This window comes from Geospiza fortis, unplaced genomic scaffold (genome assembly GCF_000277835.1).
Source record: "Geospiza fortis unplaced genomic scaffold, GeoFor_1.0 scaffold194, whole genome shotgun sequence".
NCBI classification, from domain to species: Eukaryota; Metazoa; Chordata; class Aves; order Passeriformes; family Thraupidae; genus Geospiza; species Geospiza fortis.
The window spans coordinates 2,801,990-2,827,023 of record NW_005054322.1 but is presented as its reverse complement, the minus strand read 5'-3'; the positions used below and the strand labels follow the sequence as shown (position 1 = coordinate 2,827,023).

Genomic DNA, 25,034 nt, shown 5'->3' with positions numbered 1-25,034 from the left:
GGGCCCAGCCTCTGCTGCTCCGAGCTGTGTCCAGCTCATTCCTGAAATAACCGATCCCAGCGGCACGGGCACTTGCGGGGAGCGGCCTCTGCTGCTCCGAGCTGTGTCCAGCTCATTCCTGAAATAACCGATCCCAGCGGCACGGGCACTTGCGGGGAGCGGCCTCTGCTGCTCCGAGCTGTGTCCAGCTCATTCCTGAAATAACCGATCCCAGCGGCACGGGCACTTGCGGGGAGCGGCCTCTGCTGCTCCGCATTGTGCCGAGTTAATGTGCACAGGGGAGACGGCTCCAGTGTGTGAGTCTGAAGGGAAGATGAATCCACAACTGGCCAAACTAGCGGTAGTTAAGATTTGTGAGGAGTGGGTCCGGCGAGGGACAGTGATGCCCCCACGAGAATGCAGATTCTGTTTCTACATGATAGTTGTGAAATGAACTCAGTAAGTTAGGCAGAGCTTTATACTGACTTTATATATGGGTTTCTTGGGAAGACAGGGTTGATGGAAGTAGTTAATAGCATTAAGGTTGCTTTTTGCATGTATGTATCATGGTTCCACTTCCAGACTGATTGTGCAGAGGCTGGTATGGTATTTCCTATTTAAATTTCACCTCGATTCAGCTTTTAACTTAAAAGATGTTTAGAGCTAGACATCTGGGGCAAAGTTGTCAGTAGGGGCTTGCCTGACCTGTGTGTCTGACCAGAGAAGCATCTGCCTCCCCAAGCCCATGGACCCTAAAAGGAGGGAACCATCGAGGGAAGGAAAGGCAATAAAAGCTTTAGAGCTGCCAGGGTACGGTGGTGTTCAGCTGAGTCTGCAGTGTCAGCAGAGTGATGTGTTAGAATAAATTTTGCTTAGGTAGGATATTCTCAAGGTATCCCTAATTATTGCAGTGGTTGAATAACTCCCAAATAGGATGAAGCTTGTGAGAAAAATAATGAATGGTCTAAAGCTGTATTTACACTTTATAGCTTTCTTGTTTGAGTTCCCAGTAATAAACAAGGGAGGCTTTTCTGTTGTGGCGTGACTGTTACAGATAGTTCCACATATAAAGAGTCCTCTGGGGGTAAGGTTGGTGCTGATAACATTGAGCCTTTCTGCACTGAGAGTGAGGAATTTCTGCTTATGCAAGCATTATGCATTTTTAATTCCTATTTTTGGGAACAGTGTGCTGTATGGGAAGTTTAAGAATCTGTGTGACTTCTTTGCTTTTCTCCAAGCATTACATTATGCATGTGGTCACAGGATGGCTTCTCGTTGTTTTGGGGGATTTTGTTTGGTTTGTGATTTTTTTAAATTTTTTTTTTTAAGCTGCATTTGTATTTTAGATGCATAGTTGCAGTGCTGATATTAGTGGCAGCTCCATCTTGCTCTAAGTTGGTGCAAAATATAAGTGTTTGTTGAAAAAATGAATTATTCGTCTTTTATGCTTGTTGTATGGAAATGAGTGTTTTGTAGGCAGTTGAATTATTATATAACAGGGGCTTTGAAAACAAATAGGCATCTAACTGATGAAGGGAGTTTCAAATCAGTCTGAGTAACCACTTGCTTTAAAAACAAAATCTGGAATACCTTTTAATCCTAGTAAAAACTTTCTTTTATGGACAAGTGGCAATTTGAGACTGAAAACTTCAGGGTGGCAAGAAAATAATTGGGATAAATGCTTAAACAGCAATAAGACGATAATGTTCCAGTTTCTTAAGGTACCTTCTGCTGTGTAATTGAGCAAAGGTTCAAATCTTAACAAAACTATTTTTTTCAATGGGAATTGCTAGATATGGAGCACTCTTTTTGAGTTGTTGAAATAAATGTAAAAATATCTGAAGCTAAAATATTTTAAGGTTAGTCTATGCAGCTTAGGATAATATATAATGATTTCTCCTGGGAGGTTTTTTTTTCTTTAAATCTTGTTATCTCTGGCTTTCCTAAAGGTGCCAGATTGACCTTTTTGTGTGGTCATAGATCTCAGCTTTCCTTACAGCACAGTGTGCTAGAAGATTCTGCATTCTCTGCTGAGACATCTGCAGCTCAGATTAATTCTGTATGCTTGGTATCCATTGCCTTCACCTTCTACCCATCTTCTTATGCTTCCCTCATGCTTGGAACTTTGTTGCCAACTGTGTCTTCTGGGAATAGGGGAAAGGAGAACACCTGGAAGGTTTACTGTGTGCCAGTTTGGTAAACCAAAGGGAAAAGTACCTGAAAGAATAGAGAAAAGAATACAGGAGAGGGGGGAATGGAGAAATGGATGGGCTCAGAAACCAGCACAAAGCACAGGAACACAAAAGGTGCTACTAAAATCCTTTCCAGTAAGGGTCTCCGTTTCAGTAGCTTTGTAGAGTCATAGTATCTGTGGCTACTGTGCATAGTAGATTTTAGCTACCAGAATTCTTTTATAATTTTGGGGCTTTTGTGTGCTTGTGCTTTGTTTTATGAGCTTTCCTTTTGGCTTATGCCGGCCACTGAAAAGTCTGCTTTATAGGAGGGAAGAATATTTATAGATGCTAACCTCAGTTCAAGATATTTATTCTGCTGTTTCTGTGATTAGTGGAGAAAAGGCAGTGACCCAGGGTGCTATCCTCTAGACATCTAACCTTGGCTATGCTAAAGTGGGCTTTAGAAACACCACTTGATATCCAATATGTGCATTACTTCTTCTAAGCTTGCGAGCAGACCTTTTTTTAACTGTGCACTTACCTTGCAGGGTGCCTTTGAATGGTCCACACAGTTACATGTGAAAATGACTCTAATAATGCTTTTGAATAAAATAATTGGATAATATTGTATCTATGTCAATACCTCTCTCTTCCTAGGCACAAGCGATTCAGTCACTTCTTGAGTGACCCTGAAATAACAGGTTTAATGTTAATTGTACTTGCTATTGTGTGTCTCTTAATATGATAACTTTGATTATAACTGAGATTTTTTTTGTTTTTCTGCTGTCATTTCTGCCTGCCTGCTTATCTTCATTGGAATGTGGTTCTTCAATTGTTCTGATAAACTTCTGACACAGGTAAATACCAGTCTGTTTGTATCTGTATTTACTGAGTATGCCCTTTGCTTAGCAGTGTGCAAGGAATCTTGAATCAGATATGCCACACAGCTGTAGACTGGGAAAAGGAAATGCTACTGCCATGATGTGCATCTTTAGAAAAGATAATTAGCCAGGAATATTTCTTTCCTTATCTGGTCTTCCTTATTCCTCCCTCACTTTTAACAACAGTAAAATAGATATCCAGATAGAAAATAACAAAATTTCGTATTTGCTTTTTGGTGGTGGTATATTCTGCCTGGTGTTTCCCAGGAGACCTTATGCTCGTAATGGAGTTGGTGTGTGTGTAAGGAGGGGAAAGCATTCTAGAAAGAAAAATGTTTATACAGTCTCACTCTTCCCACTCTGCCAGTCACTCATTTCTGCCTTCACTGTTATATTGTTCACATGGAGTAGCAGGTGGTAATTTTTGGTTTTCCTTCAGACCCAATGAAAAGGAGGAGGCAAAAACATGTGGGCAGGATGAAGTAGGTGAACCTTTCATGGCAGTTAGTTGGAGCCCATTGTGAAATACAATAGTGGAATATGTGTAATGGAGTGAGAGTAAAGGAATGTTATTCAACTTGTCTTGTTAGCTGCATTCATGCCTTTTATTAAAACACAAAGTTCAGCCTTTGTCAATGGAGGGCCTGTAGTCTTGAATGCTGAGCAGGTTACTTACATCTTTGGATTTAGGTCAGTATGTATGTGCTGATAAGGATCTCTGCAAAGGTTTAATGGGATATTGAACTGTTCACCAAAGGGGAAAGTAATAAACTTTGATTGGTTTGGTTTTGTTTTTCCTCCTCCCAACTGCCTTGGAAACAAAACTCCTTATTCTTTTAACTTGATAAATTGATATTCAGAAGCCAGAAGTACAGAGTGTTTCTGGAATACATTTAGAACCCATCATCTTTGCCACTTCTGGTGCATTTTTCAGTGAACAATATGAAGTGTTAGCCATTATTAACTACAATTGAAGTGCACATAGGTCGATAAACTGGCATTGCATCCATCCATCTGTCCTGCTCACTCAAAATGGCTGTGCTCTGAAGAGGAGTGAAAACAGCAGCTTATTGTTCAGAGCTCACACGGGAAAGCTGCTCTCCTAAAAATCCTCATGCATGAAATGACTAAATCAGTTGTGATTGTGGAAAGATGGATGTAGGCTGAGTTTTTGCTTTGGATAATGATTAAGCAGCCTGCACTGAAGGGCAGCTGCTGGTGCATGGCTGAGCTGCAGTGCCCCTGGCAGGACATCCTGCATGCTGGAGGTGCTTTGGTGGCTCCAAAAGGCAGGACAGCACAGTTCAGGGCTGGATGTGTCATTTGGGAAGGAGCTACCGTAGCACTGTCACCCTAGCCCTTTCCAGAGGGGGAAGATGAGCCATGCAGGGGTCTTGGCTAATATAACTGCTTTACTTCTGGTACTTTAGGTTAAAGAATTTCTCTAGTACACTGTATTTGGAACATGAACTAAAGAGAGAGTTGTCACAGGATGGATGGTTTTGCTCATGTATGTGGAAAAGGGAGCTTGAGAGTCTGAAACTGTTACATTTTTTTTCTCTTTTTCTTCCTCTTTTCTAAAAGTTGTCATCGTAAGACAGTGATCCCATGTCATCAGTTTATCAGTGGAAGTGCTGTTCTGCCAAGAGAAACTGCAGGGCTGTGGCAGCTGCTTGCTGTCGATTTAATTTTTTGATTCTTCCCCTCCTAGATTTTTTTTTCCCCTTGAAAAGTATGGCATTTCCAGAAATGCTCTTTCTGTTTTTTAGATGTTATATTAAATGTACAAAAAAAAAATCTGCTGTTACCTTTCTTTTGGGTATTTTTAGCCAATAATTTCTTTATCCTCTTCACTCCCTCATGCAGTTCCTGACCCTTTTCTCTTCAATGCTTTGCTCTACTAACTGTTTGGCTTGCCCTGATTACTTTTTTCCCCCTCTTTCTTCCCTGCTTCCACTTGCCTTTTTATTTTGAATCTTTGCTTCTTATTGTTACAGCTCTCTTTAGGTTACTGACATGTTTTTCTAGTTTCCATATCTGTAGTTTAATGGTTTTCCTGTGGTTCTGTTATTTAATATTTAATTTCATTACAAATACATTTTTTAGTCTTAATTGTAGTGTATATAAAAATAATCTTTCTTCCTCTGAGATGCAGTCATACTCTTCCAAGTGCTTATTTTGGTCTCCCAAATATCCTTCACAGCTTTTTGCTCACCTGATTACAGCAATTCAGTTCAAAACCACTGATAATTACTGGCTATGGAACTGACATCCCACTTGCTGGATTGAGGGGTATTTCAGTGCATCTGAAATGTTGTCGCATACTGTGCTTCTGACTGATAAGGGAAGAAGTGAAAATATTGTCAGAAGGTCTCTGGAGAAAGTGCTTTGTCACAAGCAGCTAATTTCAGAATTGCTGGCTGTTGTTACATAGCCAGATAAGAAAATTGAAGGTGATGACTTTCAGTCTTTTCTGAAATAAACATTGGCAAAGGCAGTCGGTTTAGAAGTATACCAAAATAGACACAGCATAAAAGTTAAATATTCATTATAAAAATAATGAAATATTGGACTAGTGCTGTCTTCTAATGCCTGCTAAAGGAGCTAATGCTTAATGTTAGGGTGTTGTTGACACTTCACCTATTGTAGCTTAATCATTCCTGGTGGGCCAGTGATGGGATTCATGACAGGAAAAGACCCGTGTGGTATCAGTGTCTCAAAGTGGCAAGGTTGCCACCTGTGGTGTTACTTCATTGATGCTGTTTTCCTGTCAAATCTCTTTTAAGCATTTCAGTAGGTTTCACAGCATGATGGAAGTAATTTGTACAAGAACAGGTAACACACAGAGCACTTGTCAGACTGTGAAGTTTCAGTTTCAGCAGCAAGCTACACCTTTCTTTCTTCTGCTTGCACAGCACTTGCCTTGTGCTGCTCATGAGAGGTCTTGGGGTGGTCCAGGAGCCAAATGCTTGGGCCTGGTGGAGTCACCTTGGGAAGTGATGTGTTATTGGAGGGTTTTATTCTGGTTTAAACATCAGAGAATCACTTTTTAGCTGGATCTTGCCTTGCAGAATTTCTGGCCTAATTGAAGGAAGAGAGGCATGATAACAATGTTTTTCCTTCCATGGGAAAATACTTGTCAGGGCAGAGAGAACCCCAGTCGATCTGGTCTCTGCAGCTTGCTTAGAACAGTGGGGGTCATGTTAAAACTGCTGTGCCCATGATATCAAAAGGGCTTGGTTACTCCTGTATGAATTGGTGCTTTTGTAGTGTCTCAGAGGTGATGTTCTGCGTGCTTTCTTTTGTAATCAGGCTGACTTGGTAAAAATAAAGACAGTAGCCTTATGACTCCCAAAACTAACTGAGCCTGAACTGCTGCTTGAGTACAAGCTGCTCTCTGAAACCTGAAATAAAGGAAGAATTTTTAACTCTACAGCTGTCTTCTCCCATACTTTCCTATCTTGATAATGGTTAGAACTACATTATTCTAAATCTTTGATTTACTCCTTTAATATGGATGTCACCAAATGCTCAAGGATTGTCTGCTGTTATTTAGTTTCATAAAGCTACAGTATTACTGAGGAAGGCTATCATAAGCATAGCTTTAACTGGTTCCTGTTAGCTCACAACTAGTAATGAGTCTCAGTTTGGAGGTTTAGGCAGGGCAGAGATTTAGCCTGCAATTTTCCTGTGGATGTTTTGGACCTTTTCAATAGGAAGCTCTGAGTCTTTCTTCATGGTGCATTTGTCTGTCGAAACTGTGAGGTTCCATTTCATGGATTGTATGACTGGCAACTATAACTTGATAGTATTCTTAAGTTCTCTCTTGAATGCTTATGTTAAATGCTGACATGTTTTGGGGGGCAGGGTTCCTTCCCCTCCAGTCTGGCTGAATTTCTGCAAATCCTTCATTTTTAACTCTGTATTGAGTTGATGTAACATGCTGAATAAATTGTCAATCCCTTGCAGCAAAAAAATGCTGAGCTGTTGTTAGGTGTTCTTCCAGTTCATGTTCATCAGGCTTCTTGTTAATCAGAGATTCTGCTGGTTTGTGTTTCACAGGTACTACAGCAAAGGAAAGGAGCACTCACTTTAAACTAGGCTAACAAAGCATAGCCAGGCTAGAGACATGCCTTACTTGTAGAAGTGGAAGAGATACTGGGCTTGTCCCCTGTAGGCTTAATCTGATTTTATTCATCTCCACAGTACAGAAAGCAGTAACCAGTAACTATTCTAATTGGCAGTGCTTGTTCAGTATCAATGCTAACAGAGTTGCACAGTTTGAATATGCTTTGACATTTGCTCTTCTGTATGATTAAATGACAGAAGTTCAGTGACTTTCAGTTAGTGGAATGTAAAGCCCTCACTTGCAGATGGCTCACTGTAGTTCTTGGAGGAGAAGACTGACTCCTGCAGCTGCTCCTTCATGCTTGTGCTGGCTTCCAGGTGTTTCTAATGTGTATTCTTAAATCAGGACTGCTCTTGAGATTCAAAAATCATATCTCTTTGAAAGCCAGGATGATTGATGCTTCATATTTGATAATTTTAAAAAATGTTTCTTCCCTGGGTAATTAACTCCAAATTAACCAGACAGAATTTTATGAAAACTTCAGAACTATGTGATATAAATAATGTCTTGAAAGGAAAATAAATGGACCAGTTCTTGGAAAAAGGTTCTCTTGCATCATTAAACACTAAGTTATTTCTTCTTGTGCAGGAACTCCTCAAGCTACTGGTTGCTGGCAGGTTGGAGGATACTGTCGGAAAGTTGCATTTATCTGCTTGCCTTTTGGGGTTCTCACCTAAATAATCTGCTTCTGGCCATGCCTAAAAGTGACTCCCAGGCAAAATGGATATTTCAGTCCAGTGAGATCTTCCCCATATGTGTTTCTGGCTCTTTCACACAGGGAGGATTTGCTTTTCAGCAGTATAAGTAGGGGTACCAAGATGAAAATAAAAATTGAGTGTAAACTAACAGGCTAAACATGTGCAATTGTGCTCATTTCTGTGTAACTGAAAGCCATACCTTTGGTATCACTTGGTGATGACTGTGAAGGATGTACAAGAAAATTCCTCAGATGTTCAATTAGGATAATAATAGCTGAAGACTTTTTTTTAATTGCTTAATGATGGACTGAAAGCTATCTTCTCTAACTGCACTTCATTATAGTCATTCAAAATACAAAGATAGCTAAAATACAGCAGTGATTTTTGCTGCTGGCATTTGGGAATGAGATACTTCTCAGTTTGTTGTCCATGTTCTTGCCTGTCACTTCAGTTCTTTGGTTTTCACTGCAGTGCAGATGTCTTTTTACAGGGGTTTTTTTAGTGCTTTTTACCTTGTAATAAAAACGATTTCATTTGTTAATCTGGCATGCATTGCTTTACTCATTGGTTCTAATATTTTCTGAAGTCAGTTTTAGTTTTTGTGTGCTGCTGTTGCTGACTAGCAGCCTTGCAAAACCCTGTGCTAAAGCACTCCATGAAGACTGATTTAAAATAGCAGGGTGCTAGGTAACAGGGCATTAAAAATCCTGTAGGTTAGGATGCAATTGAGGCATGAGATATCTCCTGTAACAGTAAGCACTGTAACTTCATATAGAGGTTTCTTTGCTGTATTTGTAAAGTATTTTTTTAACCTCTAAATATCTTAAGGATTGCATGTTTGTAACTTTAAAGTCTCCAGAAGAGCTTGAATGTCTGGTATATTTTATGCTTTATCAAGCACTCATAGGCACATCCAAATTTTAAATTTATTCTTCGTTTGTTGCATCATGTCAAAATTGATGCTTGTTACTGTAGGGCACTTTATGTCTGTAGTCTAAAGGTTGGCTTTATTTTCTGCTTTGTCATATGGTGAAGTCTGCATTATTCAAACAGTGTCTGAAGTCCTCTATAGAATGTGGAAAGTGAACCTACTAAATGTTTACCCCGTGAAGGCATGGCAGCTCAATCAGTGATGTGTAACATGCTGAGGAATGTGGGCTGAAGTGCTACACTTTATTCAGACCGACATTAAAAATAAATTCTGCTGGATGAATGCCAGATTCATTCACTTACAGGTTAGATTTAAACTTGGGCTGATGCATTTTTTAATTTAATTTTTTTTTAAAGCAAAACTGTTAAGGAGTACCACAAACCAAGAATCTTAAAATAGGCTCCCTCTTCCCCTTTGGATGTAAGAGCTATGGGTGGGGGAGAACCTAGGTACCCTGATGCTCTCATGCATGAAATCTTGTTTTTTGTTTCATTAAATGTTAAAATTTGCCTGTATCTGACATTCTCATGTACCCAGAGTGATAATTCATCTGTGTGCAATCTGTCACTTTACATAAGAGCCAGGATAGTTCAGGACAAAGGAAGGAAAGCATAGCTTGGTTCTGAATTCTTGAATATGACAGGAGAAGAACGACGATCCTTGTACTTCAGGCATTTTTCAGTTGCAGCTAGAGGCTATTTTTCAAAGCAATAAAAATATTAAATCTCTCAGATAATCCAGTTGTTTTACAATTTCTTTGTGATTTCTATTACCTGTAAGTTGTTGACTTTCACATAACTGAGTAATGCTTTTAATTACTTGAATGCACTGGAACCAACTTTGTCAAATTTATGGGAAATGCTTACAAAAAAAATTATGTGGTTGTCAGAATACCTGCCTCTGAAACAGTTGTGTTTTCACTTTAATTTGTTTTCAGTCTGGTAACTGACAGACCATACCCTTTGCTTCCTTTTGTGAAGGTGAGAAATGGAATTGATATAGATTCCTCTGGCACACAACCATCCCCCAAATGAAAAGTTGATTAATTTGAATCAGGTGCTTCTAGATCAGTGGTATAGAAATAATTTTCCTTGACATACCTAAAGTATCATCAAATGAGATCTGAGTGTTGCCTTACTGTAAAGTCATCACCAGAACTGGGGCTGAAGCATGAGGAAAGGTGATTGGTGTTATCAGAGATGGAGCTAGCTGTGGCTTTTCTTTGTGAGTGCAGCAGTGAACTTGCTGCTTTACAGAATGAAGGAGCTGCATATATGCTGCAGTCCCACATCATACATGCTTGGATGTGTATATATTTGCTTTTCACTTTCAATCTCACTCTGATGTGGCTTCTTCTAACAAGCAGAGCAAATTAGAAGAATTTTAGCAGAAATTCATGAGGAGGATGCTGCAAAAACAATATTTACAGTAGTATCTTTTTACTTGTGTTTGGATGTGAGTGGATAGTACAGTTATTAATCTTCCATAAATTTTATTCAGTGCTTAAACTTGTGTCTCTTAAAAAGTTCCTCCCCCCACCCCCATGTAATCTAACATTTAGTGATCTTTCTGGCTATATGGGAAACCCAGATTTGAGTCAGAACAGCTTTGGAGCTGAGTGGTGTATTAGTCAGACACGCACAACTTACTGGACCCTGTTTTTAACTCTCATGGCACAGCTGCTAGCGTGATGGAGCTCCTGTTCAGAGGGCATCTCGCAATAAGAAAGGAGAAAGTGAAGACTGGAAAGGTTAATGTCACTGCTTTCATCCCTTTCCCACCCCAGCATATGTTTGTATTCATAGTTTCAGGCATCCTGGGAAACACCTGTGACCAGTGCATGTGCTGTATGCACAGTAGGTGTGGAGAAAGAGGGTTCTCCTACCTGGTGTCGTCTGTGCAGTTTTACAGGCAACAGAGATGGCAAGAAGGATGTTAAACAGCATTAGGAGAATGGCATCTTAAAATCTGTCAGCTCTCTTGGTGCAGTTCTGTGGGACACAGAGTTAGCTGAGCCTGACTGCCTCTGCTCAGCTGTGTAGAATGTCTGGCAGAGGTTGTAGCACATCTGATATATGGGATTGTGTAACCAGCAGGATTCATTAGGAGTTATTGCTGTACCAAGTTTCTAACTCTGGAAGGATATATAAGGATGCCACTCAAAGTAAAAATGATTTGGTTCAGCTTTTTGGAATTGGTTTTGAGCATTCTTCTAGTCAGCTTGATGCTTCAGCTCTTTAAAATAAACAAGATTCCATGCTTTAAGTAATATTTCATTTTGAATACTGAAGTTACTCAATAACACTGGGTCAGACTTTCTCAGTAGTTGTTTATTGGTGTTTCCTTTGTTCCTTGTTTATTTTCCATTGAAGCCTGTTGACTTTGATTCACCTCCCTCTTATATGTGGTTGTATCCACTTGAAGCTTTCAAGAGTAGCTCTGCTTTCAGAGTAAACATCCCTCTTTTAGGGTTTTTTGTATCAGCCTGCCCTTCTCCAAGGACCAGGATCCAGGAATACAACTGCTCCACCATCTGAGTGGTCCCACCTCTGTGCCTTTTCAGTGGGAGTGAGAGGAGAATGCTAAAATCAGCCTTGACTGTTACCCATTCCCATGCTGTGCTGAGAGAGACGGACTTGATATAATAAGAGAAACTTTTATTGTAAAGTGTAACTTGTCAGCTTCAGCTCCTTGGTGTGCCTTAAAAGGAACATTATGCTCTGTCCTTGTAAGACAGGCATACAAGGATCTGGGAAGGCTGTTTAGAAATATTCTGCGCTCCTTCACAGTTAGTACATCTGAAGCTCCATTTAAATTAGCTGAATTCCCTCCAGGCTTTGGGAATGGGGAACTAATCCCATTGCATCCCTCATTTCCAACAATTTGCATTTTTTCGTTTCTTTGCTTCCTCACTACCTCCTAAAGAAAATATTCCTTGTGTGAGATGGTAGACTTCTTGGTTCTAAGTAGAGTTGGTTTTAACTCTCCCTTCCTCACCCAAGCCAGACCCCTTTCTGTTTTATTGTATAATACCTACTTCTCTTGCCGTCCATCACCTCTTCACTGCCTTGGCAAGGTACAACAGAAGTGCAGGTAAATAACGTATGGCCATGCTCTGAGCCAGCTGACAGAGGGCAGGTTTAGATCAGATAACAGTAAGCAATTCTTTGCTGTGAGAATTGTGAGACACTGGCACAGGAGGCCCAGAGAAGCTGTGGATGCCCCATCCCTGGCAGTGTTAAAGGTCAGGTTGGATGGGGTTTTGAGCAACCTGGTCCAGTGGAAGGTGTCCCTGCCCATGGCAAGGGGGTTGGAACTAGATGGTCTTTGAGATCCCTTCCAACCCAAATCATTCTATGATTCTAAGAACTTGTTCAACCCTTCCATTTGGTTTCTTTCCAATGTATTCTTGCAAGGCAAATCTACTTGAGGAAACACATCTGGCATCGCTTCAGCAGTCAGCAGTAAGCCCAAGTAACGTTTGCTAGTTTGGGTTTCTGGTTTTGTCTCTGCTTTTGTGTGGTCTTGGTCTGATGGAAGGGTGTAACCATTGCAATCAGTGCCCATGCTCTCTGGTGTGGTGGGAGTTCCTGCACACATACTGCAAGTGCCTGGCTGTTTCCGTGGTGAGGGTTCTCTCTCACTCTGCAGCTTGCCTGTGGAGTAAGGAAATGAATCTTCTTTCCTTCTCTGCAGTGTACTGTGGGCACTTCTTTTCCCGCTGAAAAGCATTCAATAGGGTCAAGAAAGAAAAATGCTTATGTTGAAGCAATGTTGGATAATGGTATCTCTGTATATAGGCTCATAGTTACATGGCAGAGAGTTACTACAATGCACCAGAACCTCCTCATGGCAATCTGTTTCTCTGAGGAAGAATATGCAGTATTTGATTGTGGTTTGGCTTGATACATAATGAGTTGCTATCTTCATCTGACTAACTAGATACATGTCTCCAACTCTCATCACTGGTTCTTTTTAAAGTAGCAATGACGGACAGGATTTGTCTGTGTAAAATATTTTCTGGCAAACAGGCTACTGTCATTTTTGTGCCTAATTAGAATTGCCATTAAGCCTTAGAACTTTGATTTGAGAAACAGTACAACTTGTGCTGCCTTTCCCTAAACAGAATTAGCTACCTGTAGTGATTAATGCGTGCTTCACAAAAAGTGGGAGCAAGTTGAATCAGCTTCAGACTTGAGGAATTTGGCAGTGCTGAGAGAAGATGCATTTGTTTGAGATTTGAAAACGTAACCATGAAGATTTTAATCTCTTTTGATGCTTTATGTAACAGAACACCATGTGACCTCAGGATCTGTGGTGTCACTGTTTGCCCTTCTTGTTTTTCTTGATCATGACCAACCAGTATTAAACTCAGCAAACTTTGAATTGAAGCAAGTGGATAACCTTTAACGGGCAAGGCTTTGCGATTCTTAAAGTGCTGCAGAATTCAGGACCCGTAGTTAATAGTGGAATGCTAATGCTAATCTTAAAGCCACCAAGGACTGAGAGGTATTTCTTCTGGCCCTCCATCTGGGGTAAACTAATCAGTAGGTACTAAAAAGATACATCAATGAAAGTGAGACTTCTCCAGAAACAAGTGCCTGACCAAATAATCATGAAAGTGTTATTCTTGGAACTGGAACAGCATCTGAAGAGGTATTTGTAAAGTTTTTAATATGTAGATGCTTGATTTATTTGTTTTTATTTTTGGGGGAGGTTCCTTTATTTTGTTTGTGCGAGTATTTAATACTTCTAAATCAAGGTGCTTGGCACTTGTTAAAACTGTTTCAGGCTAGGAACATCACACTGGTTGAGAGTACTGTCATGCAGAGTTGATTCCTTATTCAGTGGAAATCTACATGCCTTGAAATATCTTTACTGCAGTATTTAAAATAATCCATATTATAAAACATTTGCTCTTACAGTGCTTTTATTTCTTTTTTCAAAAGATGTTGTTCCACTTATTTAAAATCTTAAGTAATGAAATATTCAACCAAAAAAAGGGAATTTAAAAAAACACGATTTGAAACTCATTCTAAAGTAAGTTTGTATTCATTCAAATACTTTTAAATTCTTTTCATACATAATATGCACTATCTTCTGTACTGTCACATGATGAAAGGAAAGTTTAGTTAATCAGTCTTGTTAAATGTTTGGAGAAAACTGAAATACAGCTTATTCTTCTGCAACCTCCTTTTCCGTATTTACAGTGAAATATGAACTGCATTTTTTTATGTGGTTCTTTCTTGTATTTAAAATAAATACCAAGTAACTTGGTGAATTGGAAGAATTATTTTACTGAGTTAAAAATTCATGACAGTGGAGGGAAAAAATGCCCTGACTCTTCATGTTGCAGAGTTGTTTTTCTGTGTGCAGAAGGAAAATACCCTGTGGGAGGGAGCATGGAATTTGTTCCTAACTTCTGATCTCTGAACTGGTGCTTTTGTTATGCCACACCCTTAAAATCTAAACCCCTTGATCCTATATAAATGTTTGCATATATCAGCTAATACGTTCAACTTCATATTTTTGTCACGTTATGTTTGTGGTATTGCCCGTGGAGAACAGCTTTCCTCTGCGAATGATGTTGCTTTAAAGAATATAAAACTGTATATTGGAAAACTTTTTTTAAAAGCTCAATTTTAATTTTTTTCAGTAATTGATAGTTTATGAAAACATGATGGACTTTCAAATGAACAGTAAACTGGTAGTAAATTAATCTGAATGCTTAAGGATAATATTCTATAACAGCAATTGGTATGTAATGGGAACAGTTATGTTATGTGTGAGCAGCACATGTATACAGCAGTGATTGGTATGTAGTACTGAACAAGGGAAGTAGTATTGAGGAGATTGTTTCCTACCATCAACCAAGCTATTCCACAGAATGTGTAATGAAAAAGGTCTGGTTTTCTTTAACCTTTTTGCATTATTAAAAGGTTTTATTGTGACTGACTTTTACTGATCCACACAGGAGCATGATGTAGCACCTCTAGTCATAAGCCAAAGTCTGCATCTGCTAGTATTATACAGAAAATGTGGACAGTTTCTCCTGTAGTCTTACTCTGCAAGCTACTTTCTATTTAGTTTTCGTTTGCCTTTATTTCCTCTAGTTTCTCTTGCAGAGATGCTGGTTTTCTCCTGGTTGTTGTTCAGTGAATTCACATTGGCTGGTTGTCCTGTCACCATAAATAGCAAATGCTAAATGGCAATTGCAAATGGCAATCTTGGCTAATATTGTATGGGACTGTATGTTTTTTCTCAAAACTGACCCTGCAGGGTGCATGGGTCAAATACAAAGAAGCATTTAGCTTCTTCTGGTGTAGATGCAGAATTTGAGAGTGGGTGCAGTTGTGTGTGGCTTTCTGGAGGAAAGAGAAGCAATTCTGGGATCAGGCATCTCATTGAAAACTTAAGAGACTATGAATATAGTTGGTGAATCTTTTCCTTCTTGCAGTCTTTGGTCAAGGGCATTTTGCAGCATACTGAGAAGGATTTGTACTCTTAATAAAATTAAATACTTTATGCATATTTTGCATTTTAAGTTTGGCTGCCAGAATGAAGTCCAAGATTCAGAGTTTATGCTCTGGAGCTCCACCAAGTTGTTTTGGCAAGCAATCCCTAATGTCTGTGTGCTGCTGCGGAGCTGTCTAGCACCGGACAGCTGGAAATGGTGATTGTGGGGATGTGCAGGAGCTGCAGCCTCTTGTGAAGTGCAGACTGCAGACAGGTGGCTGTGTCCACTTTGGATGTACACCACCATCTTTCCATATTCATACAGAAAGAATAGTGGTGTGGCATCCTCCATGTTTCTTTTTGAAACTTGGTTGGAAGTGCAGAAGATGGGAGGGTAGGGGGAGATAAACACAGGTCAGAAGATATTTCAGCCTTTGGTTATGGCATTAACTAGAAGGAGAGAGCATTGGGTACATCTCCTAGCTCTTAGGATGGGTAAAGTGGGCTGTATGTGGTTAAAATACATGAATAGTGAGGGCAGGCATGAAAACATCTGTCTTGCTATTATATTTAGGTCATCCCTATTGAAACATCAATAATTTAAATTTATTAAAAGCATACCTGAATGATGGACATCTAGTCTCTGACAGGTGGATTTGGCAGTGTTAGGTTTTACAGTTGGCCTCAATGATCTTAAAGGTCTTTTCCAACTTAAATGATCCTATGATACTGTGATATCAAGGGATTGAAAACTCACTGTATATATGAGCAAATGTTCTTATGCCTTTAAAAAAAGAGGCTTTAATTCATCATTAGGCAAATATTAGGTAGTTGTACTCTAATATGAAGAAGTAAAACAAAAGTTTAATAACTTAGTGTTTTCTCCATTTGAAGGTATTTTTTCACTCAAGTTACATCTCAGTCCTCCCAAGGATTTAAAGGATCCTTTCAAGTACCTTGACATCTTTCAGTCTATCAGTGTAACTAAATTCTCCCCCAGCCTCAGAATCAGTTTAATGTTTCTGTTCTACCTGCATCAATTTATTGCCAGCTTGTTTTAAAATGCAGAGTTCTTCAGAAACAGGGCTGAAAAACAGATTTGGGCAAGTCAGGAGCCTATCTGTGTGGCAGCAGTGCTATCCTGTGACTCAAACATTCACTTACAAATATTTTTGTTTGTAGTTGTCATGATTGCTTGTACCTGAGCTGCTGATTGATGTTACTGTCCACCTGGTGAGGGCCTCTATCAATTAGTAGTAGCTGGGAACAGTCAGAGAGGAATTCCCCTGTTCTGTACCTTGTGTGGGAGGAGGCATGCCTCCCTGGATGGGAGGTTGCCTAGTGTGGGTTTTAGAAAAGATCCTTCTGTCCTCTGTGCTTGGTGGACAGCAGTGGTTCCTTGGCTTTGTCAGCGGAGCTGGAAGAGGGAATTTAAATTCTGTGTTGCAGTAGGGATTTTCTCTCCTTCCCATATATTGAGAGTAGTGTGGCAGCTCATTGTGTTGTTCCTGTAGAAGAGTGGCTACTGGGCTAGCCCTGCGTAAGAATGAGGAAACAATTCCTGGGAGCTATTTTGGACTCCATGCATTTCTAACTGCATTACTCACACTTCTGATACTACAGTTATTTTGGTTTTGTCTTTGTGGAGATTGGGTTTTGTTTTGAATTGTTTTAAGCCACAGAGGTTCAGGGTGTCATTATAATGATAGTTGTTTCTGGAGGATGAACTAATTGTTTTTCAGAAGTGTTAGGTGCCTGACATAGCATATACAGGAGCCTTGGACCTTATATATACAAAAGACCCTTGGGCATCTAATTAAATGGTTTAGCTGGCTATCCACCAAAAAACATGCATTAGCAGTTTCAGGGAGAGGACAGGAATGCTTCATAAACAGGACCACTCGTAAATGCAGCCGTCACTGCGTAAAGACGATTACCCAGATACTGATTAGGTATGAAATGATAGGCTGCAATCTTTCCTTTGCAAGGTGTGTATTAAAAGATAAAGAGAACATCTTCTGCTGTTTGCAGAATGTCTGGCTCAAGGGCAGCTAAATGTCAGTGGTGTGTGCCCTGCATGGCCACCATGGATCCCGCTGTCTCGAATGCTTTCTGCCTTTAAGCTAGACGATGCTGTCCTGTGGAAAATTAGAGCTTCTTATTGCCTGAGGTTCCTTTACAGGATCAGTGGGGTACTGAGGAAGGCTGGATCCCATTTAAAGGAGAACCAGGACTTCAGGATATACAGCCTTTTGGAGAGGACCTGGACCCATGCCAGCTGTTCGCAGTCTCTGGCCTAGAAAGTGCTCCAGGGACACGTTCAAAATATGCTGAGCCAGCACACCTGTGTTCTGTTCTCTCTGGTTTGCAGTGTGGCAGGGTTTCAAGAACAAAATGTTGTGCTAAAGTAGGTAATACACCCCTAAAGCCACAAGGCAGTCAGGTCAAACTATAATTTTGATCAATCTGTTCTTTTAAGTAATTTTTAAGTTTTGAAGCACACCTAATTTCATAGTCTTACCTACTTTCCCACGTATCTTGTATTCCATTTCAAATCAGTATCACTTTACATTTTATTCCTTCAGCAAGGAGAGTGTAAATGGAGATACTCTGTTGGGATTTCTGTGACTGTGAGTCAGCAGGATTAAGAAGCCTGGGAGTGCTTTCCCACTCTAGAGTTGAGCTTTACCTGTTTCTCAGTGCTGTACTGAGTTTGAAGCATGGCCATTCATCAAATTCCTCTCATATCATTGTTTTCACAGATGGGGGAAGGTACAGGTTAGGCAGGAAGTTATCCCACAAATGCTCAACTCAGTGGCTGTTAAAGGAAAGTAAGATTTTTGGGGTACGCTGCACTGTGCAGTAAATCACGTCATATTCTTATTTGTTTGTGGAAATTCTCCCCATGCTTCCTGAATGGTAATGGAGATACATGGGGTTTGATTTCTAGAAATTAAAATTTCCATTCAAGTAGAAAAATACCTTTAGATTTGCTACAGTAAATTCAGCCTGTTCTTCTTGGATGGTACAGAAGGTCTTGAATTTTTTCTATATTTTTGGGGAAGTCACCAAATTATGATAAACTGTGGGTTGTGGCATTACTAGAGCAGAGTATTTTGACCACTCAGAGATTAAGAAATATGGCATTTCAAATTTGTGTAATATGCATGCATTGGAACCCGAGGAGTTAATCTTAAAGTAATTTACCTACTTGTACATTGATACTGCTGATACATGTGAAACCATTTGCTGGTGATTGCAGAGACTGAAATTGTGGGAGTGTAAATGGGCAACTGGATAGAGGTCTATTGTCTTAAAATAGTTACTGAGGAAGAAAAGTGGCACTGAACTCTGAGCTTGTTGTCTTTATTTTTCTATACGTGTAAATAAGTTGCAGTGTTGGGAGTTCATTATTATTTAACAGAATGACCTAAAAATGGTTCTGCACAGCAGGGTGGTAACGAGGGATGAGCCACCACAAAAACTGAGAAGAGGCCGATTTTCATCCTCGTTCACGGCACATCGGATTCCACATCCCGGGTGCTCCTTTCCCACACTGAGGACTTTATATTTTATTTCTGTACTTTTCATCAGCTGTTCTTACTAATTTCTATAAAAGCTGGGGTAGGGAACTTCATTCCCAGCTTTCTGAAGACCATAGGACAACTCTAGTTAATTGCAGAGGTTTGGGCTTTTTTCCTAGCAACCCTGAGTTGGCTTCTAGTGTGATAGGCTTCTGTAGGGCACACAAGCTTAATTTCAAGTGTCATACCAAAAAATGGCCATCAAAGGGCAGATGATATTCAGTGGGAAGTGTAGTCCAGCTGTTAATGCTGTATAAATACTTTTTTAATAAGCATGACTAAAAAAATCTTGGATCAGCATTATTAGCTGATCCAAGATTTTCAATATAGTTTCAAGGGTAACAATTAGAAACAGGGGAGGAGGTGGGAAAAGAGGAAGGAATGAATTAAGGAGTTTTTAAAAAAGGCATAATGGGTGTAAACTTTACAAGGAGCTGGGAACAGGGGAAATGAAGAGCCTCAAGATCCTCCATCTCCCCTTCCACAAGTGGCAGCACTCAGTAAGACATAGTTTTTCCATTTCAGGAGACCTGGTGTGGCTTTCCTGCAGCCTTAAGGAAACAGAAAATAATACAAGTTCAAAAATAACAGAAGATGACTCTTCTTAGTTACAGTTTAATTGGGCTGGTTTTTTAATTTGATTACTAAACCCACTGTGTACTATTGAAGGTAACCTGGGGTGGGTGGGTGTCAGCCATTTTATTGTTGTTCCTCCGGGGCTGTTTGTCCCCTGGGTCAGAGATGCTTTTTAATACAGAGAATTTCATCTTTCCAAATGCTTGTCATGTCAGTGTGCCAAAACACTCCCTATACTTGCATGTTTATGTTAAGTGTAACTTACAAAGCTCCAGTGACTCTTTCCTTCCCTCTTCATTTAATTTTAGAGTATGTGGTTGAAAAATCTGTTGTACAGTTAGAATAAGTGGGATTAAATATTTGTGTAAGTGGTTTTTATTTCAGGATGTTCTTGCCTTTGTGAAAAGCATTTACACATGAAAGGTACACAGAAGACTAGGGAATTGAACACTCTTTCTATGCATTAAATCTTAAATTATTGAAGCCAAATTTCATGTAAAGGAAAAATAAATTTGGGTTGTGAAACTTAAAGGTTGTAACATTTTATCACTCTTCAATATATGCTGCATTATGACACTAAACTTCTTCCCCACATCCATCCTGGGGACAATGTCAGCATGCAATGTGTGACATTGTGTGGAGCTTTCTGGAGGAAAGAAAATATTCCTGGCTCAGATGTGTCACTTAAAACTTTGAGGAGGCTAACATATTGGTGGGTTCTTTCCTTTGCAGTCCTTGGTCAAGGGCACTTTGTGGGATGCTGAGGAGGAGGGCTTTCACCTGTAGTAAAATAAAATATTTCACACCTACTTATTTAAGGGTTTCTGAAATCAGGAAAGCCTGTGATTCCCAAACTGTGTATTACTGCAAATGCATAACTTCTTTAACTTCTTTAAATTTAAAGTGGAGTAGCAGCTGGATGTAATTTCAGGTTTTGAGTTATGATAGACCTCAGCTGGCTCTGTGAGGGGACTTTAAAACTCATTGGATATGTAGAGAGCACAGACCTTCATCTCAACTGCATTGCTAGATGGTTATCTATGGATGATCTCGGGAAAGGGGATGCCCTACATCCCTCTCCAAGCATCAAAACTGCTTTAAGATGGCTCATATTTCCCTGCAGAGTTCTTTCTGATGGGTAACAAGTGGGTCATCTCTTTGTTTGGCTGTATCCAGATACTTGATTATAGACAGTATATTTTGTTTTGTCAGCATTAAAATTGGTAGAATCATTATAATTCTCATTAAAAATAACTAGGATTGACTTGGTAATTAGTTGCCTGTCAAAGAGAAAGAGGATATCCTCAGAGGAACCAGTGAGAACCTCTCCTTGTTTTTCTTTTGATCTTACATGGTTATCTTCTTGCTTTAAATGCAGCCTTCTCTCTCTTATGTAGAGCTCACAGCATGATACTTCTGTGTATGCACTGCGATCAGAGATACTCTCAGGTTATTTCCAGAGCCCCAGTAGGGTGTGTGTATTCTTTCCACTAAATATTTATTTACTTATGCTTGCACATCTGGAAAAAAGGAAGAAAAAAAAGGGGGTGGGGGGGGGAAGGATTTACAAATACAGCACTTCATTTCACTGGCATATTGCATAGCTTTCCCTTTTATCTGTTTTTCCTGGAACTAAACCCCCATTTCTAGCAAACAAATAAACTAAATTATAGATGCAAATAAGATTACTGTGGGGGAGGAAAAGGTCACATTTAGGAAAACTGAGAGAGTACTGTCTTGTAGAAAAAGCTTTTTCAATTTAGCAGAAGTACATAAATTGAAATAGTGGAATTCAATCTAGAAGTAAAATACATGTATTTTGGAGCCGAGCAGTAAGTTCTTAGTGGCTTGGTTACTTTAAATCAAGATCTTAACTAAAGGTTTGGAGCTGGAGAAGGAAGTTGGCTGAGATTTTGTGATCTTTATTTAGGCTATCTGAAGATGGGGCTTGTGTGGGTGGGGTTATTTTGTTTGGTTGGTTTTTTTTGGTCCTTAGTCTGTTAAAAATATTTGATTTACTGTGGGAAAGAAAGTTTGTTGGAAAGCTTCTCTAGTTATGTACCTTTACTGAGAGGAAGAAAAAAAAATCATGGTCTCTTGAAATAAATAAACCTTTAGTCCTTGATGTCAAGTACAGCCAGAGCTTTCTCTCTCAGTTATTAGCTTGGCACAATTTTGCATAAGTTGGATGCTGGGAGGGTTGCTGTCAGTACACAAAGAATTTTGAATCTATGAATTTTAAGGCAGAATGGTACTCTGCCATTTATTCTCCATTTTTAGATGCCAAGTGGAATGCACAGTCAGATGTCAGGTAGAATCTAATTACTATAGCCTTTTCTTGAGCAAATAGCCGATTTTATTTTTAACCTCTTCAGTACTTGCACTCTGCAGCTGAAAGCTGCAGTTGAAGTTCACAAGATCTGAGCCTGTCTGAGCATAAGATGAAAGTGGGCTGTGACAGCAATTGCTGTTTTTCTAATATGGTTTCTGGTGTGGCATCTTTGTAACATCAAAAGATGAGATTTATTTTATGTTCAGAAGATGCTTATCGAGGGCTTTTAATGTTGTCATCTGAAGGGAGCATACACTGACAAGGTACTTAAAAGATAAATGTTTTAACTTAAAGAACTTTTTAACACGCATGGAGAAATATGACAAACCCGACTTGCATAGAGACGAAATGATTCTGTGCTGTAGTTTACCTCATTATGTGCTTAAGATGAAAAGCACTTTCTTCAAGTGCTTAGCATGAATAAATTGAGACAAGAGGAAATTATTTAGTGGGAGGAACAGTGTTTAAGAGCAGAAATATTACAAAAGGTGACACGTGCTAAAAAGTCTTTTTGACTACTGTTTGTATGTTCAATTTAAGAAGTCAGTTTACTTGAGGATCAAAGATGCTGGTGAGCTACTCGTTTGCTGTATTGTTCTCTACCCTGCTGACTTCTCAGGAGCCCATCTCGATTCTTTCTCTGTTACTTTATGCAGTTTGCGAACACCTGGGGTGCTCTGTAGATACGCAGGCTTCCAAAGCATGTGCTAACAACGTGAATTTGTCCAACCCAGTGCAGACCTAGAGTGCCTTAACCAAACTGAGGAATTCTGCAGCCTTTTTCACCTCTACTCCCAGGAATTAAGGCTTTTCCAGGAGTCGAATATCATGTATTATCTCTTAATGAGGTCTTAAAAGAGATGGTTATAATGTTTTGAGTAACACAGTAGCAATCTTGATCGTCCTTCCGGAGGAAAACTGAGTTTGGAGAACCATCTTCCTTAAATCTTCATGTACTTTCATGATCATGAGACATTTGTTAAAAAAAAAACCAGCAAAAACCCAGTCCTTAGAGTTCAGTGTCTGTCCTTGTCAGGCAGATGATGGGGTAGTGAACTGAGAATATCAGAGATAGTGGCGCTGTCCCCTCCTCCCAAAAAATTTCACCCCAGTTTTGGATATTAAAGTAGTTTATATCATGGGTTTTTCTTTAATTTCCTAGATGATCCACTTTCTCAGCCATAAAGGGACACTTATGGTTTCCTTTTTTGTAGAGTGGGCAAAGCAGAGCATGCATATTAATATGCAGTCCTACTTACGCAGCTGACAGCTTTCTGTTGAATCACAACTCTGCTTGTAGGCATCTAAAAATAAATGACAGATTTTGTTAAAAACCCACTGAAGTTAATGGAACATGGTTAATGAGTTTAGTGGGAATTTGATTTAGGATCATATGTGTTATCTCTTCTTGGTGAAGATTAATATAGATTAAAGATGGCAGTGTTGTTAATTTAGTTTGAGAATGGTATAATTTTTCTGTTGTAAACGGAATAATGGCATTTGATAATTATCAGTTGTTACGGCAGAACCCACAACCATCTTGGGATGAATCCATGACTTTATTTCTACGTGTATGAATGAAACCAAACACAATTGTCTGCTGTCTGTCCTGCAACAGCAAAGCAGGAGTTTTCAGGATACGTCTGTCCAGGCCTGTGAGTTTGCTATCTTCAAGTTCTTTTGTAAGAGCCTGATTAGCAGTGATAGGACTTAGCTGGTTTTAAACCTACTCTGCCCTTTTTCTGATAAAGAACTACAAGGCACAGAGGTGGTCCCAGAGCTTTTGTCCAACTGCAGTTTTGTTAATTGTGCTAACTGCCATGGGGAGGAGTCATTTGAGACATTACTGATTTTGAGCCCAGCCTGTCATAAAACATGAATTTAGATCAAGTCAAGGACAGGAGCTGATAGAGATTCCAGTAGAGATGCCGTGCTGCTGGCACTGTCTGCCCGAGGGCTCACTCGGTCGCTGGTGCGTAGTGAGAAACCTCTGCAGAGAAAGTGCTGCGGGAGGTGTCCCTGCAGCACGCGGCTCCTGGTGCTTGTCCCTCGGGGGGGGAAGCTGGAGCTCGGTGCACGTGTTCAAAGGCATTGCTTCCCTCTACTCGCTGTCACGAGTTTGCAAGGCAGTACAGGGAAGGGTTTTTCTAAAACACTTCCTTTAATTTTCAGCCTCTTAGCTGTTATCCTGTGCAAATTCCTCACATATCCAAAGGGTGGGATGAGTGCTGTGCCCTTGTGGGATGTGAACCCTCTATGTATGCAGGAAAGTGGCTGTGAGGAATTATTATTCTTAAATGTGACCTCCCTGTGAACAGGATTAGTTTGTACTACTCTGCTGGCATTATTGAATGAAAGAATAGCAGTCTAGGACAACATAAATAAACTAAGAAGGATGATGCAGATACGCAAATGCTAAATTTAGCTTTAAGATGATTATTCCGTGCCTCCTGGCTTTCCTGCTTCTCTGGGAGCAGCACCTGTGATGTATGTGACTTGTAGCTCTTGGAGGAGTTTGCTGTAGAGAATGGAAGAGGTTTTTGACTTTTTTTTGCGCCTTTAAGTAATGTAACACATGCTGAAAGTGCAGGTCTAGAAAAGAGTGGTTTTAGAGGTTGGCTGTTCGTTGTGACAGTATTTGATGGAGGTCTAGTTCAGCCTTGGGTCTCTTTCTAGGCTGTTACTGGTAGAGATCATTCAGACAGGCACTGAGTTTAGTTGCTGTGTTCCATGACACATAAGAGCATAACATTTGTTGAGAAAAACACCACAGTTAGAGGGAGAAGGATCTTATCCTAAATTATTAATGCATGTGCTGCAACTTTTAAGACTAAGTGCCTTATGGTGCAACCTAAAAATAAGTGAATAGGCATTTTCCCTGTTACTGCAGAATAATATCAGCCGGCTTGCTAGAAGTCCACAGGTTTGTGCCGTATGTGCTTTTGTAGACGATTGGTGGCTGAATATTTTTTTCATAAAAAGCTTTATGGGCTTGTAAGGTGTGTGCAAAGGATGACGGGGGCTCATAGCTGTCTGAAAGAGTTTTATCTGCAGTCTGTGGGTATCCTGCTTGTCCTGCTTGGCATGGGCTAAGCGAGCAGAGCTGCGGGTAGGGGCTCGGCTTTGCGGGGCAGAAATGTGCGGATGTCGGGCCGAGGCGGAGACACGGCTCCCGGGGATAAGCCGTGGCGGAGGTACGGCGGCTCCCTGGATCAGCCCTGGGAGGCGGCACCGGGACTTTCCCGCTGCCGTGCGCCGATAGGTGGCGGTGTCGGCGCGGCCACGGGCGGCCCT

General features: G+C 40.1%; 1 protein-coding gene across 1 annotated transcript in view; it reads left to right on the top strand.

Annotated features, from left to right (window-relative positions):
* TSC22D1 (TSC22 domain family member 1) overlaps positions 1-25,034 on the top strand; it is an 89,433-nt gene that overhangs the window by 61,102 nt on the left and 3,297 nt on the right. The gene's annotated exons all lie outside the window — the stretch shown is intronic.